The 14594-nt window shown below is 48.0% G+C and overlaps 1 long non-coding RNA gene across 1 annotated transcript; it reads left to right on the top strand.

Annotated features, from left to right (window-relative positions):
- The first annotated feature begins 2396 nt into the window (after nt 1–2396).
- LOC131812631 (uncharacterized) lies at nt 2397–4819 on the top strand. The gene is made up of 3 exons (XR_009346423.1): nt 2397–2451; nt 2561–2803; nt 3688–4819. It is a non-coding gene; the product is annotated as an uncharacterized LOC131812631 (long non-coding RNA).
- The last annotated feature ends 9775 nt before the right edge of the window (nt 4820–14594 follow it).

Genomic DNA, 14594 nt, shown 5'->3' with positions numbered 1-14594 from the left:
ACTGTCTCCCTGCAGGGGTGCCCCGCCCTGCCCCACCCCACCCTAAAGCACATTTAGAAACTGGGACCCAAAAGTAAAGACTAATAATACTTTACTTTGAAAGGGGGGACCCAGAAGGGTCCAGAGGTTGGACAGTAGCCCAGAAGAAGGGAAGGAATTTGCCCCAGAACAACCAGTAAAGGCCCAGGCCAGGACCCTTCCTGGCTTTGTGAGAAGGAGGGGCCCTTCCTTGCCGCACTGGTCCTTCTCTCTCCCAGCTGGCTCTGAGTCCCCGCTCTGCTCTCCCCACAAACCTGTCAGACCTGAAAATAGCCCAGGAGGGAAAAAAAAACAAACACCTTGGGTAAACAACGGGGAATGTGAATGAATCAGGATTTTGTTTTTAAGGAATATCATGTGTCCCCAGCTGTTTACCTGGTTGGCTTGGCCCCTGGTGCAGAAGGACCCTGGCACCCAGCCTAGACCTCCCCTCTTTATTAACCGTAGGGTAGGGTAGCGGAAGAAGACACAGCTCACTGCCATTCCACCTGTCACCTGGGCTCGGGCTGCCCAGCCCCCCTGTTGCTCCTCTTGCGGCCAGCTCCACCACCACACTCAACTCCAGGCCCCTTACTGCCTTCCCATGCCCCCTGCCTTGGTGGCCTTGGTGAAGGGTTCTTCAGTGGCATCCTACCTCCACTGAACAGCCAGCTGGGTCATTCTAAAACACAAATACGACCGTGTCATTCTCCTGCTTCAAGCCTCCTGTGGCTCTCACTGTCCTCAGGACAAAGTCAGACCCAGATCCCAAACATGGCATTGAAGGCTCCTACCAGCCTCCTCTCTGTCCCTCTGTCCCTCTTCCCCGGCCCCTTTAGCCACGCTGACCTTTCCTACCCTCAAACTAGCCATGCTCCCTCTACGTGCGAGCTTACACATGCTGGTTCCCTTTCCCGACTTTGACCCACCCAGCACTGTCCATCCTCCAGAACTCGGCTAAAGTGACCTTTTGTCAGAGAGGCCTTTTCTGCCCACCCCTTCTCCCAGTGCCCTATACCCCCCCTTCATCGCAACCCGCACGTGCATTATTACTGTATTTTGCCTGCAGTTATCTGTTGAAATAGATCTTCCTCTCTGATGACAGGATTGTCTTCATTCAATAGGACATCCCTAGCGTCAACATCTCGGGAGCTTGAGTGATGTGCAGAACGCTCCCCCCGGGGCACCGGAGAGGAATGTGCTCGGGACACCCACCTGATCCCTGGGACTAGACCTGCCAATGCTCATGCCTGTGGTGGCCATACCTACCTCACTCCCCATCTGACAACAAAGTCTGTTCTACAGGGTCCCTGCCTTTCAGAGACTCTGCTTGCATACCTCCAGGAAAGGGATGATCACCACCTCCCCAGGTCGTGATTCCACATTGGCCCGACAGCACCAAAGTCAGATGAGGGAGTATCATGGTACCAGCAAACAGGTAGGGAGAAAAAAATAGAAACAATGTTGCCGTTCTCAGCTATGGGCTTTACATCCTCTGCCTTAGTCCATCTTCACCAGAGCCCTGTGAAAGAGGCCCTTTGCAGGGACATTCATAGTACAGGAGAGAAAACTGAGGCTCAATGAGGTTAGTGACCCATCCAAGGTCACACGGCAAGGAAGAGGTGAAGGTAAGAGCCGTCCACAGAGCCTCGCACCCTACTGCCACACACCCCATTCTCCCAGACCCAAACTCGTGTGATCATCTAGTTTTCAAACACAAGAGGGAGTTCTCCGCTATGCCCGCTGTCTGCTCACCCATTTTCAATTCTCACTTAGCAATAGGCTATGAATATCTTTCCATGAATTTTTACTTTTACTGATTTTTTTTTTCACGGCTGTGTTATATTCCATTGTGTGACTGATCCGTTAAACTCTTTGCCTGGGACCGGACGCTTATATTCTCAATTATTTTACAAGGATCCGTTTCTAGAAGTAGAATGGCTGGTATAAAGCGTCTTTGGAGGTTTTGATACATGGTGACAAGTCGTCCGGTTGAAATGATTGTAGCAGGCCCTCGTTCCCCTGGGCCTGGCCTTGGGCCTGTCGTACATAAGTCCCTTGTCAAGAACCCTGCGCATCGTGGTGATTTACACACAAGCCTTCCCTCTCACCTCACCCCACCCTCCAGAGTGCGAGACCACCCCCGCCCCCGCCCCCCTGCAAAAGCAGAAACCTCAAGCCTCGCTGGGTTCCTGCCTTCCTGGCAAGTCCCGAAGAGATGTTTTCACCCAGCCAGTGTTGCTAGTCACTCCTAGTTCCTCCAGGGCCCGCCAGGAGGGGTTTCGGGCCTCACCAACCCGCGTGTGCCACTTCCATGCCAGGCGTGGTTTCCCGCTGGGCTGCAGCTGCCCCTCACCAGCTGGTGACTCAGACCCTGGCCGGGATGGCAGCGCTGGCTGGCTCTACCCAGCTCTCCGTGTGACTAAGCCTGCGGTAAGGCTGGGCCGGGCCTCCGGAGGTGGAGCCACGTCCACCGCAGCCGGCCCTTCTTCCTCTCTCCCTTAAGTCTTACTGCTTTCTGTCCTCTGGTCCTTCTGAACAGAATGAGAACAATTCTGGATTCGGAGTGCCTGCGTGTCCCAGGGTGACGGAGGGAGACCTGGTTCCCACACCCTTGGGGGTGCGTCCCACCGGGAGGACAGAAGCCATGGCACGGGAAGGAACAAAGAAGAGCCCCAAGAGGAAGGGGGGAGCCCCAAGAGGAAGGAGAGCGATGCCGTGGGGAGAGTCCACAGCTGGGCATCAGGGTGGGCACGGGCCACTGTGTGAGGACCACGAGGACCAGGTAGGGTCCCAGGAGCAGGGAACTTGCAAGGACGGTACCCCCTATATGGTGCCTCCATGAAAAGTGGCCAAGTCAGTGACAACAGTCTGGGACAGTCTCACCCCAGGGCCCCAGCTGGCTTAGCAAGTGCAGCAGGGTCTGGATCAACTCCTGTCACCCAGCCCACCAGACGCCCTCAGAGAAGGTTTGACCTGCACATGTGGGCAGGGAGCCCCAAGCAAGGAGGCAGTTGCAGGGCTGGTACTTCCTTCCAGGGGGGCATTTGGAAATGTGCATAGGGGGCTGTTCTTAATTATCACCATGCGGGCTGTCTGTGGGGTGGGGGAGAGGATGCTGCTGGCATCTGGTGCCTGAAAGTCAGGGATGCTATGCATTCTGCTGAGCTGGCCAGTTCTACCCAGCAGAACCCGCCCTGCACCCCAAAACCCAGGGCTGAGACCCCTCTGCTGCCCCGTTCCCTTGTGGAGAGGATTGTGCCTACTGCAGATATCTCTCTAATGTTCGAAGTGGTTCTGAGATACACAGCTAATGTTCTTATCCATCATCTAGGCATAAGATGGTAAGGACATGGGCATGGCACGTGCTGGGCACACAGCCAGGCCCTTGGATGTGTTATCTTCCTAATGGTCCCAAGAGGGTCGCACTATTATTATCCCATTTTGCAGATAAGGAAACACAAGCTCAGAGAGGTGAGGTCAGTCACACGTGTGGGAAGTCAGGAAGCCAGTTTTTCAGCCCTGGGTTTTCTTCACTGCAAAGCCCTAAACCCATACAGGACAGACAGGAAATGGACACACTGACGTTTTCATGGCTCCCCAACTAGTTACTGGCAAATCCAGAACCAAGGTCTCTGAACCTGCTAATCAGGCATCTTCCCTCTCCAGCTCTGTGCCAAGGGCCCAGTCTGCAGATGTGGAGCTGTTTAAAAAGAATAAAAACCCGGAGCAGAGACCTTTCTCGAGCCTGTCCTCTACCCACGCTGTCTGCTTTCTCCACGTCTTCCTGCCCTGGAAACTTGAAGGCAATTCCTTTTACCTAAAATTCCTTTTACCTTTCTACCTGTAAGATATCTTCCTGCAACTCTGAAGAGCTCCAAAGCGGCCAAATCCTACCTCTCTGCCCACCAGAAAAGGCCCCGGTTGCCCTCAAGGCGAGCAGGAGTGGCGTTTGAAAGTTCCTTAATCTTCCTATGGCCCTGGGGACTAGGTCCCACTGGCAGTCCCCATCCTGGGTCTGAGCTTTTGCAAAAGAGAGCTAATAATCCCCATCCTCCTAGGTGATGTAGAGAGGCAATGAAATTGACCAAGCACAGCTCTTGGCCCCGGGCCATTAAACAGTAGCTGTTCTCATGACGACTGTCAGCATCGAGTGTGGAAGACAGGTGGGTCTATACGGATAGTGGAAGATGCTGGGATAGAGGTTTGAGCCAAGGATCCCAGGATCCCAGAGCTGGGAAGGTGTAGCAGGAAGCAAGGTGGCTTCCTAGGAAGACAGGTGCTTGAGCTGGGCTGTAAGAGCTGGAATAGGGTTGTTGTAAAGAAGCCGTGGGTCGCAGGTGTGCCTGCTGAGCTGCAGAGCGCTGATTGGTAGACTTTCTCTTAGGGATGCCCCAGGTGAGAAGAAAGGACCCTGTGGGGCACAGGGGAAGAGGCTGGAAGTACTGAACCGGGTAACAGGGTCAGGAAAACAGTTTCTCTCTTTTATTTGTTGAAGCCTAATTTACATATATCAAATGCACAATGAGGTTTTTTTTTAATGCTTTTGCAAAACAATGCTTTTGCTGCCTTATTGAAGTATAATTGACATATAGTAAACTGCACAAATTTAAAGTGTAGATTTGTGGGGTGCCTGAGTGGCTCAGCGGGTTTAAGCCTCTGTCTTTGGCTCAGGTCATGATCCCAGGGATCTGGGATCGAACCCCGGATAGGGCTCTCTGCTCAGTAGGGGGGGCCTCCCTCCCCCTCTCTCTGCCTGCCTTTCTGCCTACTTGTGATCTCTGTCTGTCAAATAAATAAATAAAATCTTTAAAAAAATAAATAAGGTGTAGATTTGGGGCACCTGGGTGGCTCAGTCTGTTAAGCGTCTGCCTTCGTATCAGATCATGATATCAGGGTCCTGGGATCAAGCCCTGCATTGGGCTCCCTGCTCCATAGAGGAGCCTGCTTCTCCCTTCTCCCTCTGTCTCTGCCTCTGCTCATGTTCTCTCTCTCTCAAATGAATAAAATCTTTTTTAAAAAATGGTATAAAAAAGGGCGCCTGGGTGGCTCAGTGGGTTAAGCCGCTGCCTTCGGCTCAGGTCATGATCTCAGGGTCCTGGGATCGAGTCCCGCATCGGGCTCTCTGCTCAGCAGGGAGCCTGCTTCCTCCTCTCTCTCTCTCTGCCTGCCTCTCTGCCTACTTGTGATCTCTTTCTGTCAAATAAATAAATAAATAAAAATCTTTTTTAAAAAAATGGTATAAAAAATAAAAATAAATAAGGTGTCGATTTGATGATTTGGGGCATATGAATAAGTCTGTAGAACCAGCACCACAATAAAGGTAAGAAACAAACCCATAATCCCCCAGGGTTTCCTCCTGGCCCTTTGTAATTCTCCTTCCTTTCTCCCACCCACCTCATTTGGAGGCAGCCACTGATTTGATTCCCATCGCTATAGAGGAGTTTACATTTTCTAGAATTTTATATAAATGGAATCATACACTATTCTTTTTTGTCTGTCTCACTTTTTTTTTTTAAAGATTTTATTTATTTATTTGACAGAGATCACAATTAGGCAGAGAGGCAGGCAGAGAGAGAGAGAGAGAGAGAGGAGGAAGCAGGCTCCCTGCTGAGCAGAGAGCCTGATTCGGAGCTCGATCTGGGATCATGACCTGAGCTGAAGGCAGAGGCTTTAACCCACTGAGCCACCCAGGCGCCCCTTGTCTGACTTTTTTTAACCCATATCATAATTTTAAAGATTTTATTTAAAAATTTTTTAAAAGATCTTATTTATTTATTTGACAGAGAGAGACACAGCGAGAGAGGGAACACAAGCAGGGGGAGTGGGAGAGGGAGAAGCAGGCTTCCTGCAAAGCAGGGAGGCCCATGTGGGGCTCTATCCCAGGACCCTGGAATCATGACCTGAGCTGAAGGCAGATGCTTAAAAACTGAGCCACCCAGGCACCCCTAAAAGATTTTCTTTTTTTTTTTTTTTTTTTTTTTTTTTTTTTTTTTTAAAGATTTTATTTATTTGTCAGAGAGAGCAAGCGAGAGCGAGCACAGGCAGACAGAGTGGAAGGCAGAGTCAGACGGAGAAGCAGGCTCCCTGCGGAGCAAGGAGCCCGATATGGGACTCGATCCCAGGACGCTGGGATCATGACCTGAGCCGAAGGCAGCTGCTTAACCAACTGAGCCACCCAGGCGCCCCTAAAAGATTTTCTTTTTAAGGAATCTCCACAACCAACGTGGGGCTCGAACTCATAACCTTGAGATCAAGAGTCACATGCTCCACCAGCACCCCTTAAAACTCAGTATCATAAATTTGAGATTGTATTAGTAGCTTCCTGCTTTTTATTGCTGCCTTAGTCTATGCAGTGCAATTGTACCACATTGTCTCCATCCATTCACGCTCGTCACATCTGTCTTCGTGACCGTCTGAGTTGTTTTAGCTTTAACGTCTAAGCAAAGCTGCTGTGCGCAAGCATGCATGGCTTGCTGAGTTGTTTTTTTTTTTTTTTTTAAGATTCATTTATTTATTTGAGAGAAAGAGAGGAGAGAGAGAAAGAGAGAATGTGGGTGAGCAGAGGGGAGGGGCAGAGGGAGAAGGAGAGACTCTCAAGCAAGCTCCCCACTGAGCGTGGGGCCCACAGCGGGGCTCGATCCCAGGACCCCAAGGTCCCGGCCAGTGCCAAAATCAAGAGGCAGGTGTTTAACCGACTGAGCCATCCCAGTGCCCTTGCTTGATGAGTTTTATCTACATAGGCGTGTGTGTAACTATCACCCACATCAAGATACGAAACATTTGCAGCACCCCAGAAGTTCTCTTAATGTCGGGCCATACTCCCCCAAAGGTGATCGCTGTTCTGACTTCCACCATAGATCCATTTTGTTTGTCCTAGAGTTTCATAGAAATGGAATTAAACAGCAATGCGGTACATTTTCTTTTGTGCCTGGTTTCTTTGGTTTAACATCACGTTTCTGAGATTACCCCGTATTGTCCCCTATAGCTGCCGTTCATCCCCGTTTTCTGCTGTGTAGTATCCCGCTGTGTGGACACGCCATAAAGTGTTTATCACATGCTCCTGTTGATGGACATTTGGGCTACACCCAGGTTTTGGCTATCATAAATAAAGATGTTAGAAACGTTTATGTATAGTCTTTCCGCAGACTCACATTCTCTTTCTTCCTGGTGCCTGAGTCATAGCTAAGAGTGGAATTTCTGGTTATAGGGGAAGTATGCTTATTACTAGAAACTGCCAAACATTTTTTTCAGAATAGTTGTCCCATTTCATACCCCCACTAGCACTGTAAGAGAGTTCCGGTTGCTCAAACTTCCTCCCAACATTTGGTATTGTTAAAGCTTTTGATTTTATTTTTTTAAAGATTTTATATATATTGAGAGAGAAAAGCCATGTGCATGAGCGAACACGAGTTGGGGGAGAGGCAGAGGGCAGAGGGAGAAGCAGACTCTTCACTGAGCAGGGACCCCCGACTCAGGGCTTGTTCCCCGGACTCTGGGATCATGACCTGAGCTGAAGGCAGACACTTAACTGACTGAGCCACCAGGCACCCCAAGCCTTTTGATTTTAGCCTCTCAACTGGTGAGTGGTGGTATCTCATGGTGGTTTTGGGTTTTTGCATTTCCCTTATGACTAATGATGTTGGGCATTCTTTCCTGTGATATTGGATTTCGTTTTTCATTTACAGGCTGTGTGATTATGAAACACACTTAATGTAAGACATTTAACTACAGAAGTATATAAAGCACAAAACGGAAATTTTACCTTATTCTCCCAATTTCACTCCCTGTCATTAGCAAACAGTTTATTATACGGCCTACACAAGCAGATACAGTTGTATACACACACACACACACACACACACACCCTTACATTTTTAAACCACACACACACACAAACAAATCCTCATTTTATTGAACATATACTATGTGCAGATTGTAAGCTAAGGGTCTGACATGCATCCTATCACTGAAACTGTATAGTAACCATGATAATTAGAAGACAAGACGGAGGCTCAGAGAGGTTAAGACAGTTGCCAAGGTCACACAGCTCATAAGTGGCATTGTCTGTACTTGAATCCAGGTCTCTGACTTCAAAACCCTAGGTGGATGAACGGAGATACTATCTTTTCCCAAATTAGATTCACTCACTCACTTGACTTTTTATTCATCCAACAAGTATTCTTAGAGCCCATGCCTGGCACTCCCTTGCCTCTCAGAGTCACAGATGAGCTGAAGAATCAGGTATATTGGCTAATGTAATTTATGGAGAAAGGAGTATGATGGGAGATGTAGAGGTGGCTGGTCTGACCTATATTTTGGGTCAAGAAAGGGTCCTGGAGGGGCGCCTGGGTGGCTCAGTGGATTAAGCCTCTGCCTTCAGCTCAGGTCATGATCCAGGGTTCTAGGATGGAGCCCTGCATCGGGCTCCCTGCTCAGCGGGGAGCCTGCATCCCCCTCTCTCTCTGCCTGCCTCTCTGCCTACTTGTGATCTCTGTCTGTCAAGTAAATAAATAAAATTTTAAAAGAAAAAAAAATTTATTAAAAAAAAAAAGAAAGGGTCCTGGAGTGACTCCTGAGGGGTGTGTCAGATGCCCACAGGCGAGAGGGTCAGGCTGCAGAAACACCACCTGTGCAGAGGGTAACCTCCAGGGAGCCCCTATCTTCCCTGAGGTGAGGTGGAGAATGCCAGCAGCGAGACCTTGAGGCCACCTTAAGGAGCCTGGCCCCCATCTTGAGTGTTAAGGGCTGGATCATGACTTTCGAATTCCAGGGCTTTAGGTTTTAATTTCCTTTCATCCCCATCCTACGAGATTGTTCTGCACGGAGCACAGTGTCCCGGTGACTTGGAGGCCACCCCAGGCAACAACAGCTCCGCAGCGGTCCCCAGAAACACAGGTTCCAGCCCAGGTTTCAGGCGGCCTCTTCAGTCAGGAAGGACGCTACTGCCCCCTGGCGGTGACTGGGACGCGGTTGTGGAGGGAAATCCCACTTCTCTGGGGCCTGGGGAAAGGGAGGACACGGAGGGGTCCAGGGGTCCCACTCCTCCCCCAGACCTTCCGTCTCAGTCACCACCACCCCGCACCCCAATGCCCAGTCCACTCGTCATATAGGAGACTAGAGCAGGTTTTTGAAACTTTTTTTTGGAAATAATTTCAAGCTTTCAGAAAATTTGCAAGAATGAAAAGAGTAGAAATGGCACACTTGTACACCCTTTGTCAGATAAAACTATAGTTTCATATGCACCCATATATACACACTCATTTGCATGCATATTGTAAGAATGTATAGATATAAACACATAACAGGGGATTACACATGTATGTGTGTTATTTGTGATAACATTCACACATGCATGTGTATGTATAGAACTTGTCCTGAATTATTTAAACATAAACTCTACCCATCATGGTTCTTTATACCTAAACACTCCAGTGTGTATTTCCTAAGCTCAGGGATATTCTCCTACATAACAATACAGTTAGCAACTTCGGTGGAATTAATGTTGATTCAATACATACACACATACATTAATTAATTAATTAATTAATTTTATCAATTTTATTTATTTATTTGACAGAGAGAGAGGGAACATGAGCAGGGGGAGTGGGAGAGAGAGAAGCAGGTTTCCTGCCGAGCAAGGGGCCCAATGCAGGGCTTGATCCCAGGACCCTGGGATCATCACCTGAGCCAAAGGCAGATGCTTAATGATTGAGGCCCCCAGGCGACTGATCCTTTAAAAACCATGAATTACGGGGCACCTAGGTGGCTCAGTTGGTTAATCGACTGCCTTTGGCTCAGGTTATGATCCTGGAGTCCCAGGATTGAGTCCTGCATGGGGCTCCCTGCTCAGCAGGGAGTCTGCTTTTCCCTCTGACCCACCCCCCTCTCATGCTCTCTCTCTCTCTCAAATAAACAAAAAAGATAACAAAAACATGAATTACATCTTATCACTTTCCTGCTGAAATCCCTCCAACGGCTTTCCATTGCTCTTGGAACTAAAATCCAAGCTCTTTATCACAGCCAAGTGTGTGACATGGCCCCACACCTTAGAGCCTCCCTTGCTCTTCCTTGTTTGCTATGTTCCAGCCACACCAATTGGTCTGTTTCATAAATGTGCCTAAGTTAACCCGACCCCAGGACCTTTGCACTTCCTGTTTCCGTCTCCCAATATCCACACGGTAGATTCCTTAGATTCAAGTCTCATCTCAAATGCTCCGACTTCGGAGAGGCTGCCTGGCAACACAGATTCTTTATCCCTCCACCCTGCTTTGGTTTTTCATGACACTTTTTATTATGTGAAATTATCCTGTTTATTACACTGTTATCGCCCGTCTTCCTCATCAGAGTGAACACCACACGGGGGCAGGAATTTTTAACCGTTTTCTTCAATACTGGATCTCCCGCCCCTAAAACAGTTTCTATCACATAGCAGGCATGCACCAATTTTGCTGAATGACAAGGACGACAAATAATGATTACAAGAATCAGCTCTGAGTCAGGCAGACCTCAGACGGAATCAGTGTTCTGCCACTTACCTGTTGTGGAACCTCAAGTAAAGACTATTCATCTCTGAGCCTTGGTTTCCTCAATTGAACATGAAGATAAAAGTGGTACCTCTCACCACAAGGTACCCTTGATCTGATGAGCTAATGCTTGTAGACTATTGCTGGGCACATAGAAGTGCTTAATAACTTGTTATTTGTGCTTCAGACATAGGTGAAGCAGCTGGTTTGGATGAGAAATAGGACGGAACCCATCTAGACTCTTCTTCCCGTGATCCTAGATGCAATCCTTCTTCTCTTGGCCATTTAAATCTCTTGTAACACTTCACTGCATTTTCTGGATGCCTCTTTTTTTTTTTTTTTTTTTTAAGATTTTATTTATCCATTTGACAGACAGAGATCACAAGTAGGCAGAGAGAGAGGGAGAGCCGAGCAGAGAGCCTGATGCGGGGCTTGAATCCAGGACCCTGGGATCACGACCCGAGCCGAAGGCAGAGGCTTAACCTACTGAGCCACCCAGGTGCCCCTTCTGGATGCCTCTTTACTTGATAACTGCCTAAGGGCAGAGACCCTCTGTCTACTTAACACAGCATTTGGCTTAGAGAAGCTAGGATAGAAAAAGGAAGGAAGGGAGGAAGAGAAGCAGGGTGGGAGGCGTTTTACCTGTGTTCTTACAAAAGAAATGAGAGTCTCTGATGAGATGCCAGTGCTGGGTTGGGGGAGGGAATGAGAACAGGAATAAAGATTCCAGGTTTTAGGAGTATAAGGTAATGGGAATGGGAAACAAGTGAGGTATTATTCTAGGGTGCAAAAATTTAAGGGTGGGGGGGAGATGCCAAAAATCTCAGTAATCAACATAAATAATAGTTTAATGAAGTATTTTTTAAAGATTTTATTTCTATTTATTTATTTTTTAAAAAATATTTTATTTATTTGTCAGAGAGACAGGGAGAGAGAGCGAGCCCAAGCAGGGGAGTGGCAGGCAGAGCAGGCAGTGGGAGAAGCAGGCTCCCTGGTGAGCAGGGAGCTAGAGGATCCCAGGACCCCAGGGTCATGACGTAAGCTGAAGGCAGTCACTTCAATGAGCCACCCAGGTTTCCCTAAGATTTCATTATTTTAAGATTTATTTATTTTAGAGTGCCTGGGTGGCTCAGTCATTAAGTGGCTTCCTTCAGCTCAGGTCATGAGCCCAGGGTCCTGGGATTGAGCCCCACATCGGGCTCTCTGCTTGGCAGGAAGCCTACTTCTCCTTCTCCCACTGCTTATGTTCCCTCTCTCACTGTCTCTCTCTCTGTCAAATAAATAAAGTCTTTTAAAAAAGAAAGATTTGGGGGCACCTGGGTGGCTCAGTGGGTTAAGCCTCTGCCTTCAGCTCAGGTAATGATCTCAGGGTCCTGGGATCGAGCCCCACATTGGGCTCTCTGCTCAGCGGGGAGCCTGCTTCCCCCTCTCTCTCTGCCTGCTTGTGATCTCTCTCTGTCAAATAAATAAATAAAATCTTTAAAAAAAAAAAAAGAAATATTTATTTATTTTAGAGAGAGAGGTAAGTGGGAGGAGGGAGAGGGAGAGAGTCCTCTAGCAGACTCCCTGCTGAGCACAGAGGCCTGATGTGGGCTTGAGTTCACGACCTTGAGATCATGACCTAAACCAAAACGAAGAGCCAGACGCTTAACCAACTGAGCCACCCAGGCATCCCTAATGAAGTATTTTAAATTAAAAATTAATGCCCCAAATTCCATGATGAGCAAAATATCAAACATTTAAATAAAATCCGGTCCTGAGGCAAGAGGAAAAGTACCAATCCCACTACCCTACTCCTGGCCCTCTGGGCCCTGCTGTTCCTCCCATCCACCTGCAGGTGGTAGGGTCAGCATAGTTTTAGAAAAATACTCTTTGGGGCGCCTGGGTGGCTCAGTGGGTTAAGCCTCTGCCTTCGGCTGGGGTCATGATCTCGGGATCCTCGGATCAAGCCCCACATCAGGCTCTCTGCTCAGCGGGGAGCCTGCTTCTCTCTCTCTCTGCCTGCCTCTGTCTACTTGTGATCTCTTTCTCTCTGTCAAATAAATAAATAAAATACTTTTTTAATAAAAGGAAAAATACTCTTTGCTTGGCTTTTGCTTTCTGGATCTGTGGAACCAATGCCTGAAGTCCATGCTGACCTGGTTGGATGCGCATTCTATGAACTTACTTCTGGGGACCTCCGTTTTCCTATGTGTAAAGGGCTAGGAGCTCAAATTTCATTTCTAGCTCCTACGTCTCAGCCCTGGGTTCTCCTTCACCCTTACTCTTCTTGCCATTTGGAATGTCATTGTTTTTTTTTTTTTTTTTTAAAGATTTTATTTATTTTATTTGACAGAGATCACAAGTAGGCAGAGAGGCAGGCAGAGAGAGAGAGAGAGAGGAGGAAGCAGGCTCCCCGCTGAGCAGAGAGCCCGATGCGGGACTCGATCCCAGGACCCTGAGATCATGACCTGAGCCGAAGGCAGCGGCTTAACCCACTGAGCCACCCAGGCGCCCCTGGAATGTCATTGTTTTCAATGTAGAACCCAGTTGTGGTCTCTCTCTTATCTTTCTCTGGTTGATTGAACTCTCAACTACAGGAATCCCACAATTTTCCCAAAGGGCAGAAGCTTCACTGTACAGACCATTATAGCCTTTCCAGTGTGTACAGCATGGTACAGGAGCTGAGGCAATGTTTAAATAACATGTTTTTCTGCTTAGAAAGTTATTTGTCTTTTTTCCTCTTTATTTATGTAATACATGGACTATGTTCCTAGTGATGAGACCTCTTATTCTCGAGGGTGGGGGTTGGGACCCCAAAGTGGAAATGATCTACAATTTTCTTTTCTTCTGCTTCTTTTTTTGTTTGTTTTCTAAAGATTGTATTTATTTAAAGTAAGAGAGAGAGAGAGCAGGAGCAGGGGAGAGGGGCAGAGGAAAATGGAGAGGGAGAAGGAGACTCCCTGCTGAGCAGGGAGCCAGATACAGGGTTCAATCCCAGGACCCTGAGATCAAGACCGGAGCCAATGGCAGATGCCCAACTGACTGAGCCAACCAGGTACCCCTCTTTTTTTTTTTTTTAGTGGGGTTTTAGTACTAAGGTAATGTTAGTAAAATGGGTTATGAACTCTCCATATTTTCCCTGAGGTCTAGAATAGTTTATATAACCTAAGAATAATCTGATCTTTAAAGATTTTACTTATTTATTTGAGATAGAGATAGTGAAAGAGAGCACGAGAGGGGAGAAGGTCAGAGGGAGAAGCCCACTCCCCATGGAGCTGGGAGCCTGATGCGGGACTTGATCCGGGGACTCCAGGATCATGATCTGAGCCAAAGGCAGTTGCCTAACCAACTGAGTGACCCAGAACCCAAGAATAATCTGATCTTTAAAGGCTAGATAAAACTGTTGCAAAACCATCAGGGCCTGGTGCCTTTTCCTACCTCTAATTTTTATTAAAAATTTCAACTCTCGGGACTCCTGGGTTGCTCAGTTGGTTAAACACCTGCCTTTGGGGGAAAAAAAAAAGAAGCCATCTGCCTTTGGCTCAGGTCATGATCCCATCATCCTGGGATTGGCCCCACACTGGGCTCCCTGTTTATCAGGGAGCCCGCTTCTCCCTCTGCCTGCAGGTCCTCCTGCTTGTGCTCTGTCAAATAAATAAAATCTTCTTTAAAAAATTTTTAATCTATGGAAAAGTTGGGCACTCTTCACCTAGATTCACCAATTGTTAACATTTTGTCACATTTGTGCGCACTCTCTCTCTCACACACACACACACACTCATGTTCTACTTTGTTCTGTGTCAACTTAGCTGGACCAGGTTTCCTAGAATTCTCTCCCCTGTGTGGTTCCAAGTTGGGTTGGCCACAGAATCCATTTGCTCAAGATTTAGAAGGAGCGGCCATTTTTTATGCTCTGAGGTTTGCAGGAAGGCCTCAGGCTCTTGCTGGAGCTGGCACGTGGCTGTCGCTGCTCTGTTAACGTACCTTGTCCATTCTGGGCACCCTGGGCTTGTAGCCTCCCTGGTTCCTGCCAGGCCTTCTCCTTTGACTAGTCTGAGTACTGGGATC

This window comes from Mustela lutreola, chromosome 12, assembly GCF_030435805.1.
Source record: "Mustela lutreola isolate mMusLut2 chromosome 12, mMusLut2.pri, whole genome shotgun sequence".
Lineage (NCBI taxonomy): Eukaryota > Metazoa > Chordata > Mammalia > Carnivora > Mustelidae > Mustela > Mustela lutreola.
The sequence above is the reverse complement of the archived record's forward strand: the minus strand, read 5'-3'. Positions and strand labels throughout refer to the sequence as shown.